Genomic DNA, 12,748 nt, shown 5'->3' on the forward strand with positions numbered 1-12,748 from the left:
CCAGAGTGTAAGGTTCCAGGATAAATAATTTTCCAAAGGCACTAGGTCTGTTCTAAGCCCTAAATGGCTTTTAAACAAAGCCCAAAAATGATGGAATTTCGAATGGAAATCATTTCAAGATCTTATTGTGCCTATGTTAAAAGGACTTGTTCATTGCATTTCAGATTGGAGGACTATAGACCCACATGCGGAAGAGCATTGCTTAATAAAAATGCAATTCTCAACTGCAATTTAAAAAGTATTTTTTTTATTAGTCAGTGTCTATTCGCAGGCCCTCTACCGATTGGAAAGGATAACATGGGGCCGGATTTTTTGTTGAATGTATATTTGAATATTCATGAAACTGAATGAATTTTTATTGTGTATTATTTATTTAATGAATAGTGAAATTTTTTGAATAAAATCAATTGTATAGGTCATGCTCATCAGGTCAGTGTCATAAGAGAAATAATAATTGTAGTTTGCCTGTTTTGGCGTATGAGAGCAGTCAATAGGACATCAAAGGGCAAAAATTAAAAAAAAATCATTGAAAAATCTAATCTATTTGACCGCCTTCAACCGCATACTTTCAAGAAATATATAGGAGAGAAAAACATTTAATAATTTTTATTAAAAATATTTCTCAGTATATTTTGTAGATGTTATATTGAAATGTTGCTACTTTAAAAAATGAAATGAAATGAAAAATGAATTCACAAACCAAATTACATGCGTATTCATATCAAATTTTGTGAAAATGTTGATTGAACAGGATCTGATTTATATACATAAAGTGTAACGTCTTCAATTATTCTAGTATAACACAAAATGTCCAGTATACTCTCATATAAAATTATATTATTGTGGCAATGAAAACTTTTACATATTTTTTAAACGTCAATTTTTAGATTAGATAGAATTTATTTGATATTTTTTATTTAATTTTCTATTCAAATATTAAGTAGAATTTATTTATATTGATTTTATTATGTACGTATTTTTATAAATAAAAAAAATTAAAATATATTTTATAAATTTCTCGCTAAAATATTCCAGTTTCTGGCGCTCTCTCCAGTTCTGAAGCGCATAATTTAGTTTAAAATTTTGTATGGAAGATAGCATTCTATGTATGTCTACGTATTTAACCTTCGCATGTTTGACAATTCGTTCATGTCATGGTCATGATAAATGCCGTTTAACAGGTGCATCATGCATTTTCTTAGTGCTCAGCCCATTCGATTAGAAGTGTATCCAATTTTGAGCTTGATAAAACTAGTTTCTTTATCGCAGTTAGTTCATTTAATACAGATCTCTGTAAGTTTGATACACTAATGCGTGATATATATCATTATACAGAACACTAGTGGGTAATTTTTATTTTCACTTAATTTTTTTTCCTCAAATTAGACCAATTAGACTTAGGACTTAACTACCAACTTAGGTCCCAGAAATCTGATAAACTGACAAGCAACGTAAAGTGCGAAACAATGCTAAATGGCACCCATGGAATTGCAACAATGTTCAATTCGCTTCAGTCAATTATAATACCAAACAAATCGTTGATATTTGACCACTGAATGTTTTGTGTCGATATGATAACGCTGAATTGTATAGTGCGCATTTATTAACCGTTGAGACGCGAAGTCAAATACGATTCAGAGGCCTTTAGAGAAACCCTTCAAAGAAACGTTCCCCTTTTATATTGGCAACAAAAAAATACCAACGATAGGCCCACGAAAGTTTGAAGATATATTTCTAATAGTATTGATTCTGCCTACAATTCTATCGGAAAATGGAACTGCAGCTACGTTATTGGAAGAGGGTCGAACAGCTGATTACGCACACAAGCTGCCGTTGAGCATGCAAACCAATTAAGCTCCAATATTAAACATTTCGAATAATTCTGCAATGGTCAGCGTGTTATAACTGAAGCAAATCAATTCCTTTTGATCTAAGACATTTTGATTCCAGGCATCCCTATGATTCCCAACGACGTACCATTCGACTTTAAACGGTTACAGTTCCCAGTGCGGCTTACAGTTGCAATTTGCATCCATCTTGAAAATACACATTTCGATACATATGTCGAAAATAAAATCTAACAATGTGGTATATCACTAAACACTTAATGAAATAATTTTGTTACTAATTATTTCAGTTACAATTGAATATCCATTGCTCAGATATGACAACGTATGTCGGACAATATAGCTTTGTAATATATGAGGAGGAAAACGCAGCATTTCTTCGATTTCTTGTTTGTTTTTGTTACACGGTGGGTTTTACCGGTCGGTGTTTGTTCATTTCACAATTTAATGCAATCTCGGCGGATCTACCCTTGACATAGATTCGAGAGCAAAAAATATAGTTGCCACTCACGAGATAGTGGCCGTTCGGACGCCGTACGAAACTGGAGGAATTGCGAGCGAATAAAGCAGATAGAGCGGAATGGGAAAAACAAAAATTAATGTCATGTCACCTAGTTACAGATACCATCAGAATTCTTCGGTTAAAGTTCTTTCGTTATAATTTAATAGACATGAAAAGAAATGAATACATTTTTGCGCTTAATAACAATTTTTGTTTTTGTCTTGGAGAACAGAACTTTTTGTTATTTAATGAGACTGGAATGTTTTAAGGACTATGAAATATATAGAGGGATTTCATTATAAATTCAAAGATTCATTGTCAGTGAATAAGAAAGTAATATTATAAATTATATATATACATACATAGAATTTGTCTAACCCAGAATATCATTTGCCAAATTCAGGTCATGCTTCCTTTTGAATTACTTCACATTAGGTATTCTCTTGGTATTATATTCCATTATATATGCTTAAGATTGTCTGTAAGTGTTCTAGCCTATCAACTATTATTATTATTACATCACCTGCAAAAGCTATTATTAACAATTCAATTTTTTTAAATTTTCTTTCGCATTTATATATTATATTCTTCAATCCATTAATAATTTAGAATATTTTAGAAGAATTAAGGTCAATTTGTAAAATAGAACCTCATTGTATATATTTTTAAATATGTTCTATTATCAGTTAGTTGAGAGCGTAGATATGTTGACCTATCAGTTCTTAACTATTATTAATATATACCAATTATTCACTCATTGGATTGTCTTGTTTATAAACAATATTTGCTTTGTTAAAAACATAATAAACAGTCCCTATTTCGATTTATTTTTTAATACATTTCGTTGTCTGTTTTATCTATTTTATTTATAGTTTAAATATGAAAATGTATTAGGGTAGTCTTGATTTTATGTAACGTGAATGAAATGCATGGAAATAAAGCTTACCATAGTATCAATGGATAGATTAGAGTATTTTCATTAGATTAGACTAGATTAGTTTGGATTTGTTGTATATACAACATAGCTGAGCATAGAAAAAGGAGTGTTTCGAGTAAACCTCCTACCAAAGGACTTACAATAAATTAAGAACGAAATGACTTATAAAATGCTTTTTGAATAATAAAATACACTCATTTCTTAAACTATAAGTCTAATTAATTTTTTTCTTTTTAACTGAGATCACTAGGTCAATTCATTTATGTAAAAGTATATCGAATACTTTATAATGTATAAAGTAATATTCTTAAACTCCACTCTATACTAATTTTCTCTAATCAAACACTACATAGTATAATATTATATCTGATTATGTATCTAATTCGATAAAGATACTTCCAGTTCTCATTTTAAACATATTAACATATATAGACACATGTAACGATTATATTTTAATCTATTTGAATCAGCGTTTACAACGTTTCATAACCAACGTAGTGGAACTTTGATTGCGTTTCGTTGTTGTTTAACGAAGTCTTTCCAGAAAAAGGTGAAGGCATAATGGTAAATGATGACCTTATTTTTAATATATACTATATAAACAAACGAACAAGTAAACAACAAAGTAGGTAATTGAATAAACTAATATGTAATAACTTAAATATTAGGAGTTAATTCGAAATTCGTGGTTGCTATGCTATGATGTAGAAATAAGTGCTGAATAACGTGTTTTTGTGGTGGTATTACTATTGTTTGAAAGAAATTGTTGCCAACAAAGGTGTTAAATAGTGGTTAAATTTCCAAATAATAATTAATAAGGAAATAATGAGGTAATGTATTGGTCCACATCAGATATTATTTCTGTGTGTCTATCATTTGTTTATTTTTCAATGAAAATGGAAAAAAAATAAAAAACTACAAAAATTCTTATACAATTCTTATACTTAACATTTTCCTATACTGCTAATTTCAATCATTAAATTAATATTAGAAATGAAACACTAACAGAATATTTTGCAGGCCCTCCAAAATGTATCACCTAAACAAATCCTCATCCATTCGAACCATATTATTGTTCTCTCCTGGACAATAATATTTTTCATTCATTATAAAGCCCATTTCGAATGTTTTTGATTGAGGGCCCGAACATTTTGATGAAAGGCCCGCCCGGAAAGAAAACAGGTTTAATGATAAAATCAATGTAGACCGTGGAAACCATCAAAATACATTCCGTCGAAAAATAAACTGATTATCATTTCGGACGAATTTCGTTCTTTTCTCCACCGGCCGACGCTTAATAACAAATTTGATTTTTTTTAGGAAATTTTTCCTAAGGTAAATACCTGATAAATTCATTGCATAGTAATTGCATTTTAATAATTTCGAATTTATCCGAGGCGAGTGGCAAAGAGGCCGGAGAGTCCGAATTACGAAATTAAAAATTCACACTCGAACGACGCAAAATAATTTGCATAATAAAGAAGTGAAACGAGGAGAAAAAACGCCAAATTTATCAGCAGTCTCCGTCTGACAACATCTCCAACCCCACCCCCCACTCCGCTCCGACAACCCTTTTTTTCCTCTCGTTCCGATCGACTACGAGGGGTAGCCGAGCGGAAAAAACAATAATAAAATAAAGCAGAACTTAATAATGAAGTCTAAATTTTTATAATCTGTTTAGAACTTGGCGCGCCAAAAAAATACGATCACCTCCCTCCTGAGACGTTGGGAATTCGCCGTTTTTTGTGTCGATGGAAAATAGGCTTTTCGGATTTTCTAACGAAGCGATAATATCATGTCATTGAACCGATTTTCTCCTTTTATTTCCCAAATGAAAAGACGAAGCTTTGGATTCTTGATTTACGTTTTAGTGTTTTTATTGAATTATTATTTCAAAAACCGTCCCCAAATTTATTGTTAAACATTATTCTAGTAAAGTTCGTATATAAAAAAATTATTAAAATAAAAATTATTGATGAGAAAGATAGATTGGTGCATTCTGCACTCTAGACCCTATCCTATCCAGGGATTATCTATTTTCCCGAATACTTTTTAGGGTAATTGATGTGGCTCGGTGAAACAGTGGTGTTTTCATTATGTGACCATTATTTATTGGCAATATAATAAAATGTAAAAAATACAATTAGATAAAACGGATGGCAGCGGTGTTACCTGGAGACGAGGCTTGGGCAGTCGATGGAGGCACGTCTAAACCAAACGCTAGTCGAGTACTGAATGAATTGAAAAAGTACGCTTCAATAACATCCGAGATAAACGTCTCGGGGTTGCCGCCAGCTATTCGTTATTGGGTTCTAGTTGGCGCTGCTGGCACCCCGCCCGTGTTCAACATCTGGGATTATATTTCTGGGTATTTTGTAGACCGTTATTCCACGATATAAAATTCGATATGCCTCAAGGTTGTTACAACTTCTTAAAACACTTAAATATACGAGTTTGTTTCTATATGTTTCTATCAAGATTTAAAGAAGATATTGAATAAACATTTTGCTGTGAAAAGATTGGTTCCTGTTGGATCCCGAATAATTTGACAAAAGCTCAAAATGATGCTGGTGTAAATTTATTGAGAACTGGCCAAGAACACGGTGCATCAAAAGCTATTTGTAATATCTACACAGGTGAGGAATATTCGATCTTGAAAATAGAATGGCCATCTATGTGTACGAGCCTCAAACAAAACAACAGTCGACTGTATAAGTCTTCCAAAACGACCCAAATGCAACTGAAATCATGACAACCGTGCTATTAGACAACATAGAACGGTGAATTATGTATAGCACACAGCCATTTGTTTACCTGAATTGCTTCGTACGATATGAAAAATGAAGGGACTAGGAAATACCGTTTTTTATCATGACAATGCAAACTCTCACACATGGGTCCGAACAATCATCTGATTGATTGGGCGAAAGATCGAATTAATGGAGAGATCGTACAGCCTTGATATGACACCACATTACCTCAATCGCATGCAAAATTGTATTTTTTTTATATATTTAAAGGTCTCCTTTTACCAACTATGGTTTTATCTGGACTGGACCTAAAGTTTAACGTGGGCTCCGAACCACGGTCCTCAGCATTAAGCCTGCCGACTGGCGAGTGACAAATTTTGAAATCATCCCAAAAGACATCCGGTCTTACCCAGCCTGGTTACTGGCGTGACTGGGATCATTTTCCTTGTCGGATTTTATGTCACTCTTGCCTATAATATTCACAAATTCTAAACAATCACAAACATATATGTACGACCATGCCCCAGCAGGATTCAAACCCGCGGCTATCGCAACAGTAGGAGGACCGTCCCATTGCCTTTACCACTGCGCCACCAAGCCGGCACACAGTATATTGAAACACAATAAAGCCATTTAAATTAATAAATTGCGTTAACCTCTATCTTCTCACTAATAAGATCAAAATATAATTGTAGAAAATAGTTTCCTATTAAAGAAGAAAAGCGTAATGATCGAGTTAGAATTGAAATATTTCTTTCCACTTATTCATAGAATTAAAATTGTGTTGTTTTACATAAAGAATGTAATGAAATCCCTAAAAATGTACTTATCATACGTTTTTTAATTTCTTATCAGAGGCCAGCTCCGTTATAGTTCTAAAATATTTTCAAAATACTCTCAATTTCAGATATAAATCAATGCAAATTACAATATAGCGCCATTGTACAATTAATCTGCGTTTGGTAGTCCCTTGACATTAAAATACCTTGTTGCAATCTAAAGACAATACGCCAGAATTGATTTTACATCCCACTTGACTGTATAATTAGTTTTGTTCAAAACTTAATTGATTTATTAGAGGAAATAGACAATTTCCCGTGAAATGTGATTACTTAAAGTATAGAATACATTTCATTTTGTATATAATATTTGTTTTGAAATAGATCAATTAATTATTAAAATATTTTAATGCGACATCCCGAAATATAAAAGGCAACACTCTTATTGAGTTTTAAACTTTTGAAACGTTTTTCCACATAAAATTGTAACTAAAAAATATCGAGAGGAGCATATCAGCAGGTCACGGTTTTGTTTTCAACGGGATGACACCAACACATGGATGGTACTGCAGGATGGTGGTTGTTCCATTTACTGGTGGAAAAACACAATTTTCCATGAATGATTTTAATAATCTATGATTTTAATAAAATACATTTCATTTTGTAATACTACTTTTATAATAGATACATGAATGTTTAATACATTTTAATATTAAATACCGAAATATAAAAGCAACTCTCGCAGTTAGTTTTAAATTAGTCATTGTATTCCAATGAAATAGTAACTAAAAAAAATACGGAGAACATATCAACAGATCACAGTGTTCAACGGGACGACACCAACAGATGGCTGATGCTGCAGGACGGTGGTTGTTTCTTCGCTTCACTGTTATGTACGACGCAGTGGGTGGACCCTTATCTCCTGGCTTATCCGCCACGGGCCTCGCATTCTTCGACCGTTGCTTTTTGCTCCTAACGATTCCGGGTCAGCGGCCAACTTGCCAGATTAGGCCAATTAGGACTGATAGCGATCGAGATTTGTAGCGATGCGATTTCAATTTCGAGCCCTCGCATGAGTTGGGGTGGGTCGAAAAGCGTGGGTAAAATTCGGCGAGGTGTGGTGGGACGAACAGCAGGAGCGGTGCGCAAGGTCTTGTGTTCGTTTGGTAACTCGATTTTATTTAATCAGGAATATATAATATGATTATAACTTGGAGATTTATTTGTTTATATCGAATTATTGACAATTTATCTGTATATTGAATATATGAGAATAGGACTTTATATTTAATGATGATTTGGTTTAAATATTATTTTAGAGATGTTATTTTGGATATATCAAAATTGATACATGATTTAAAAAGTAAATATCGTCATGAATTTCAATAATAAGTATTTCTAATATAATTATTTGTAATTAAAAAAGTAAATGCAGCCCTTTTTGTATTATTTTAAAATACAAGGTTCATACTTTTATTGTTCATACTTTTATATTGAGGATTTACAAAAAGTGGATATTTAAAAAGAAATGGTTTCGATAAAGGAAACATATTTTTAAAAATAGGTGATGGGTGACAGATTCTTAAGTTATGTTTTCTTCTATATTAATCTATATAGTTACTAGTAGGAATCTGATGGTATAGGTTATTATAAAGATATATTCACCTATATTTTATATTCTCAAATCCTATAAAGATATATAGAAAATACAGTACGGAATATTTAAATTTGAAGCACATCTATTCGGGTGTACCACAAGTTAGTCTCCTTCAAACAACTTCGTATTTACTCTGTGCTAGTGATAATCCTAAATGTGAAGGAGTAACAATGGGCATCTTTGCTGAAGATATTGCACTACCTGCCACAAGTAACAATATTGAGACAACTGTAAATAGATTAAAAACAGTTGTCAATAAAATTACATGCTGGATACTTATAGAAGAAGTAGTATAGAAAATTGAATACTACAAAATCTAAATATGTGAGTTTCATATACAACAAATTGCAAGTGATGATTGATTATAGAGCAATTTCATTTGAATGTTTAGCAAAATACTTGGATTTGCCACTGGATACCAAGCTGATGTGAAAAAATCATGTTGAAATAAGGAGCAGAAATATGTTAGTAGAGCTTAAAAGATGTCGTGGTTGCTTGGCCAAAGATCCGAATGTACACTCCACGATAAATTATTATAGCATAAACACATTTTGGAGGCAGTGTGGACCAATAGTTTTTGCAATTTTGGGCATGCCCAAAGGGATCTGATAACAAAATGATACGAACTTAATAAAATCAACTTTTTCGCAGAATTGTTGATGCTCCATGGTATATTAAAAATGGAGACTTCCACAAAGATCTACGATACCAACACTAACGAAGGTCTTTATATAATTAATATAGTTAAATAATGAAAACTATGCAGTTTTGAAAGTATGTGGAGTGCACCAGTGGGAGTATAGAAATGAAATGCTATGGAAGTTTAGGTCTGAAATCTTAGATCTGAATAATACGAATTTAAATAAATAGTATTAAAATAATTCTGGTTATTAAGTAGTAACGAGTTTCGATGAAATATGAGTGAGAATGTTGTCTTACCTGATTGCGATCGAGTCATGGAATCAATCTGAGACTGTTGATGTTGATCCTGAAAGAAAATATTAAATATTTAATAGATATAATCTCTATAAACAAAACTATGAAAACATTTTAGATAACGGTACAAATACCAAGAAAAAAATATGAAAGAGTAAACTTTTCTACAACTTCTCGAGATATCTGCAATAGCGTCACATGCTTCAACGTTGTTAAGGAGTACGTGATTTTCACTAGGAAAAAGTTGCTGGCTTTTGTTGCACGAACAAATAGCGGAGATGGTTCAGATATAACGTCGGTTTGCAGTTTGAAGCTGTTTCTCGGCGTACGTAAAACAGGAGATAGCAGGATTTTGCTTTCGGGTACTTTGAAGGTTAATTGTAACGCCGCAGGAACTGTTGTAAAGTTTGTTTGATTAGGACCCCAGCGAAGTAACGCACTTGACTTGTTCGAAACTCGCTGTTTAGTTCTGGATTTATCATAGTATTCGAATGTTAAAATTTACTGCTTCTCCATTAATAATTTAGCAGTAATTGATGCAAAAATTAAACCAGTTTCTAAGTAATTTCCTGGTGCTTTATTCAAGAAATCTTAACATGTAACGGAAACATCTGATTTCGTATTAATTCGTTACTACATGTAATATAAATTAATATTTCAAGTAAATTTAAAATATATTTCCCTGTAACTTAAATAGCCTTCAAGATTAAGATATAATGGTAGTCAGGTTTTGTTATATTAATTTTAGTATATGTTCTTCAATCAAAGATTCTTAATTAATAATATTGTAATATCTAAGGATGTTTTTTTAACTAATGGAGCTCCCAATAGCACGCTCTATAATCATTTAATAAAAAGGTGAAACTATATTGATTTGAAATTTGTATCCTTAACGTTATCATCATTTTTATAAAGTAAGATTTCTGGTTTACGTTTTAGTTTGATATTGAAACATAATAATTAAATAAATTTTCAAAAACAAGTTTTTAAATTCAAAGCATTATTGTTAAACATCTCTAGCTCTAGTAGAGAAGAGAATTATATAAGATACAAATGGAAAATGTAAATCCTTACCAAATAATTTAATCATGATAAAATATATCAGTTTGACAGATAGATTGAAGTGCATTAGAGGTGTTTTCTTGTTTATCAGTTACGAGCTTTAATGTTACAAAATTATGTTTTTGTATAATAAACTGATAAAGAAGTTTCTTAAACCTAATATGTATTGTTAATAATCTTGCAATATCTATAAGATGTTACTTTTCAGTGATAGAATCTTCAATAACACTATTTATTATCATTGGATTTATTCTTATGTTAATTAAACATTTTTATCCAATAAATATTTAAATGGAAATGGGACTGCAATTTTATCGAAAAATTGAATCTTCTACTTACGCATTAAATATTTTAATATATTTACTTTTGATTATATATTATGTATGCATTTCTTTCTTTATGGCTGAGTATATTATAACGTCTAAGAAGAGGAATATAAGCTAATCTAAGAATTTAAATAAAAAGCAATCATTCTAACTTATTAATCACGGTTTGCAAATTCTTCATAATAATTTATTAAGCCTTCATGGAGATTAATTCTATTATTTTCAAAACGAGAACTTAATAAACATTTTGAAATTAATTATTTTCTCATTAAATACAATTATTGAATATTCCTTCATCACTAACTATGAAACCTTGGTCTATTACTAGGATTTTGTATTGAAACAGGAATCGAGGGAATGGTACAGTCGATATGTTAACATATTTACTCTATTCGCCAGATTTAGTTCTCTTTGACTGGTTTACATAAAAAAAATTATAATTGGAAAATTATTCCCTATGAAAATAAAGCCAATTTAATCTAATATATTATATATTATATATGTATGAAGTGTTATATATGAATGAAATGGGATTAATTTATTATCGTAAGCAACATTAAACCAGGAAAATCTTCTTGAGCCGCGCTTACGTTATTCGGTAAAAGATATTCATCAATGTTGACAAGATAATCATTATTAAAACAAGGATGGGCCCTTACGACGCTCTTTTGAGGGTAAATCAAGATATCATCAAAGATTTACATAAATACTGCTTTTGGGGAGACGGTTCGCCTGAGATATATGAAACGGCTTCGGCGCCACGCTCCAATCATCGAACGGCACCAAATTTAGATCCCGTTTCCAATATCTGAACAATAACACAGTCCCCATAAACCATCGGCGCTGAAATATATCGACAGTTATTATTAATTTGATACCCCAATGTTTTCTTTATCTTGGGATGAATAACACGTAAGACGTTTCTGGTTGTATCTGCATTGTTCTGTTATTCGAAATATGAAGAAAGGAACATTATCATGAGGAAGGTAGTTAAAAATGGAAATTTCCTTAATTTATTCGCATAATAACACGTAATATATGTTGATTTCAAGACTTCATCAAAGATTATCAGATAAACTTCAAATCTTCACTGACGGTCATTAATCATTGTTGAAATTACTTCAACCAAAATAGTTATAAAATTGATAAAATTACTCTTTCAAGAATATTAGGTAAAAAAACTTTTATGTCAAAATGCCACCAAAATATGGTCCAAAATATAATCTAATTGTGGTGAAATCAGATTTTTTACACATCTTTAAACTGTTCCGACAATTATTTAGACTACACATTATTTTGTAATAGATCAGGATAAGTCATGGCTTGTGTATATTGCTTCAGAATGTGTATAGTAATATAGTGAGGGTGAACTGAAGAAGAAAAAAATGTGACAATGAACAAAAGATAATTTGTTCAGTATTGGCATATTCCCATCTGCTCTTTAGCTCATTCTATTTTAAGATATTCTACCAGGTCTTATGCGTCTTAAATATAACGGTGTAATTCAAGGCTATGCAGTATAAGAGCATTGCAATACATCCAGGTTGGTTGGTTTTAGAGAGACATTCTGCAGAGCGAAAGAGAAAAAATAGATATCAAAACTTCTTTCATTGGCCTACCGCAACAAGATACAACGAAATAATCTATAAAAGATCCAAGAACTCCAAATTATTCGGCGCTATAATATTATCTACATTCACTAGAATTATTCAACTAGATGTCAAAAATATATATCATCTTTGATATATTTGAAAATAAATTTCATTAAATGATTTCATACAATTGAGTGATTTGAATTACTTAGAATATTTCTCCTTCAATCTACAAGAGTGGGTGTAGATATGCTTGCGAATTAAATAGCCGTAAAAACTAGCTATACAACTATTTATTTGGTAAAACTGCAATATTTAAAAAAATGTTACATTTATGTGCATTATTTATTTATTTAAAAT

General features: G+C 31.3%; 1 protein-coding gene across 7 annotated transcripts in view; it reads right to left on the reverse strand.

Annotated features, from left to right (window-relative positions):
- LOC143198090 (irregular chiasm C-roughest protein) overlaps positions 1-12,748 on the reverse strand; it is a 314,080-nt gene that overhangs the window by 242,278 nt on the left and 59,054 nt on the right. For 5 of the 7 annotated variants that reach the window (XM_076407062.1, XM_076407059.1, XM_076407058.1 and 2 more), the window contains one exon: positions 9,412-9,460. The exons of the other annotated variants lie outside the window; for them this stretch is intronic. The gene's annotated coding sequence lies outside the window, so the exon portion shown is untranslated. The remainder of the gene's footprint in view (positions 1-9,411; positions 9,461-12,748) is intronic. 7 annotated transcript variants of the gene reach the window in all.

The sequence above is a fragment of the Rhynchophorus ferrugineus genome, unplaced genomic scaffold (genome assembly GCF_030347505.1).
Source record: "Rhynchophorus ferrugineus isolate W39M unplaced genomic scaffold, kcgeb_rfMv2 rfM6, whole genome shotgun sequence".
Lineage (NCBI taxonomy): Eukaryota > Metazoa > Arthropoda > Insecta > Coleoptera > Curculionidae > Rhynchophorus > Rhynchophorus ferrugineus.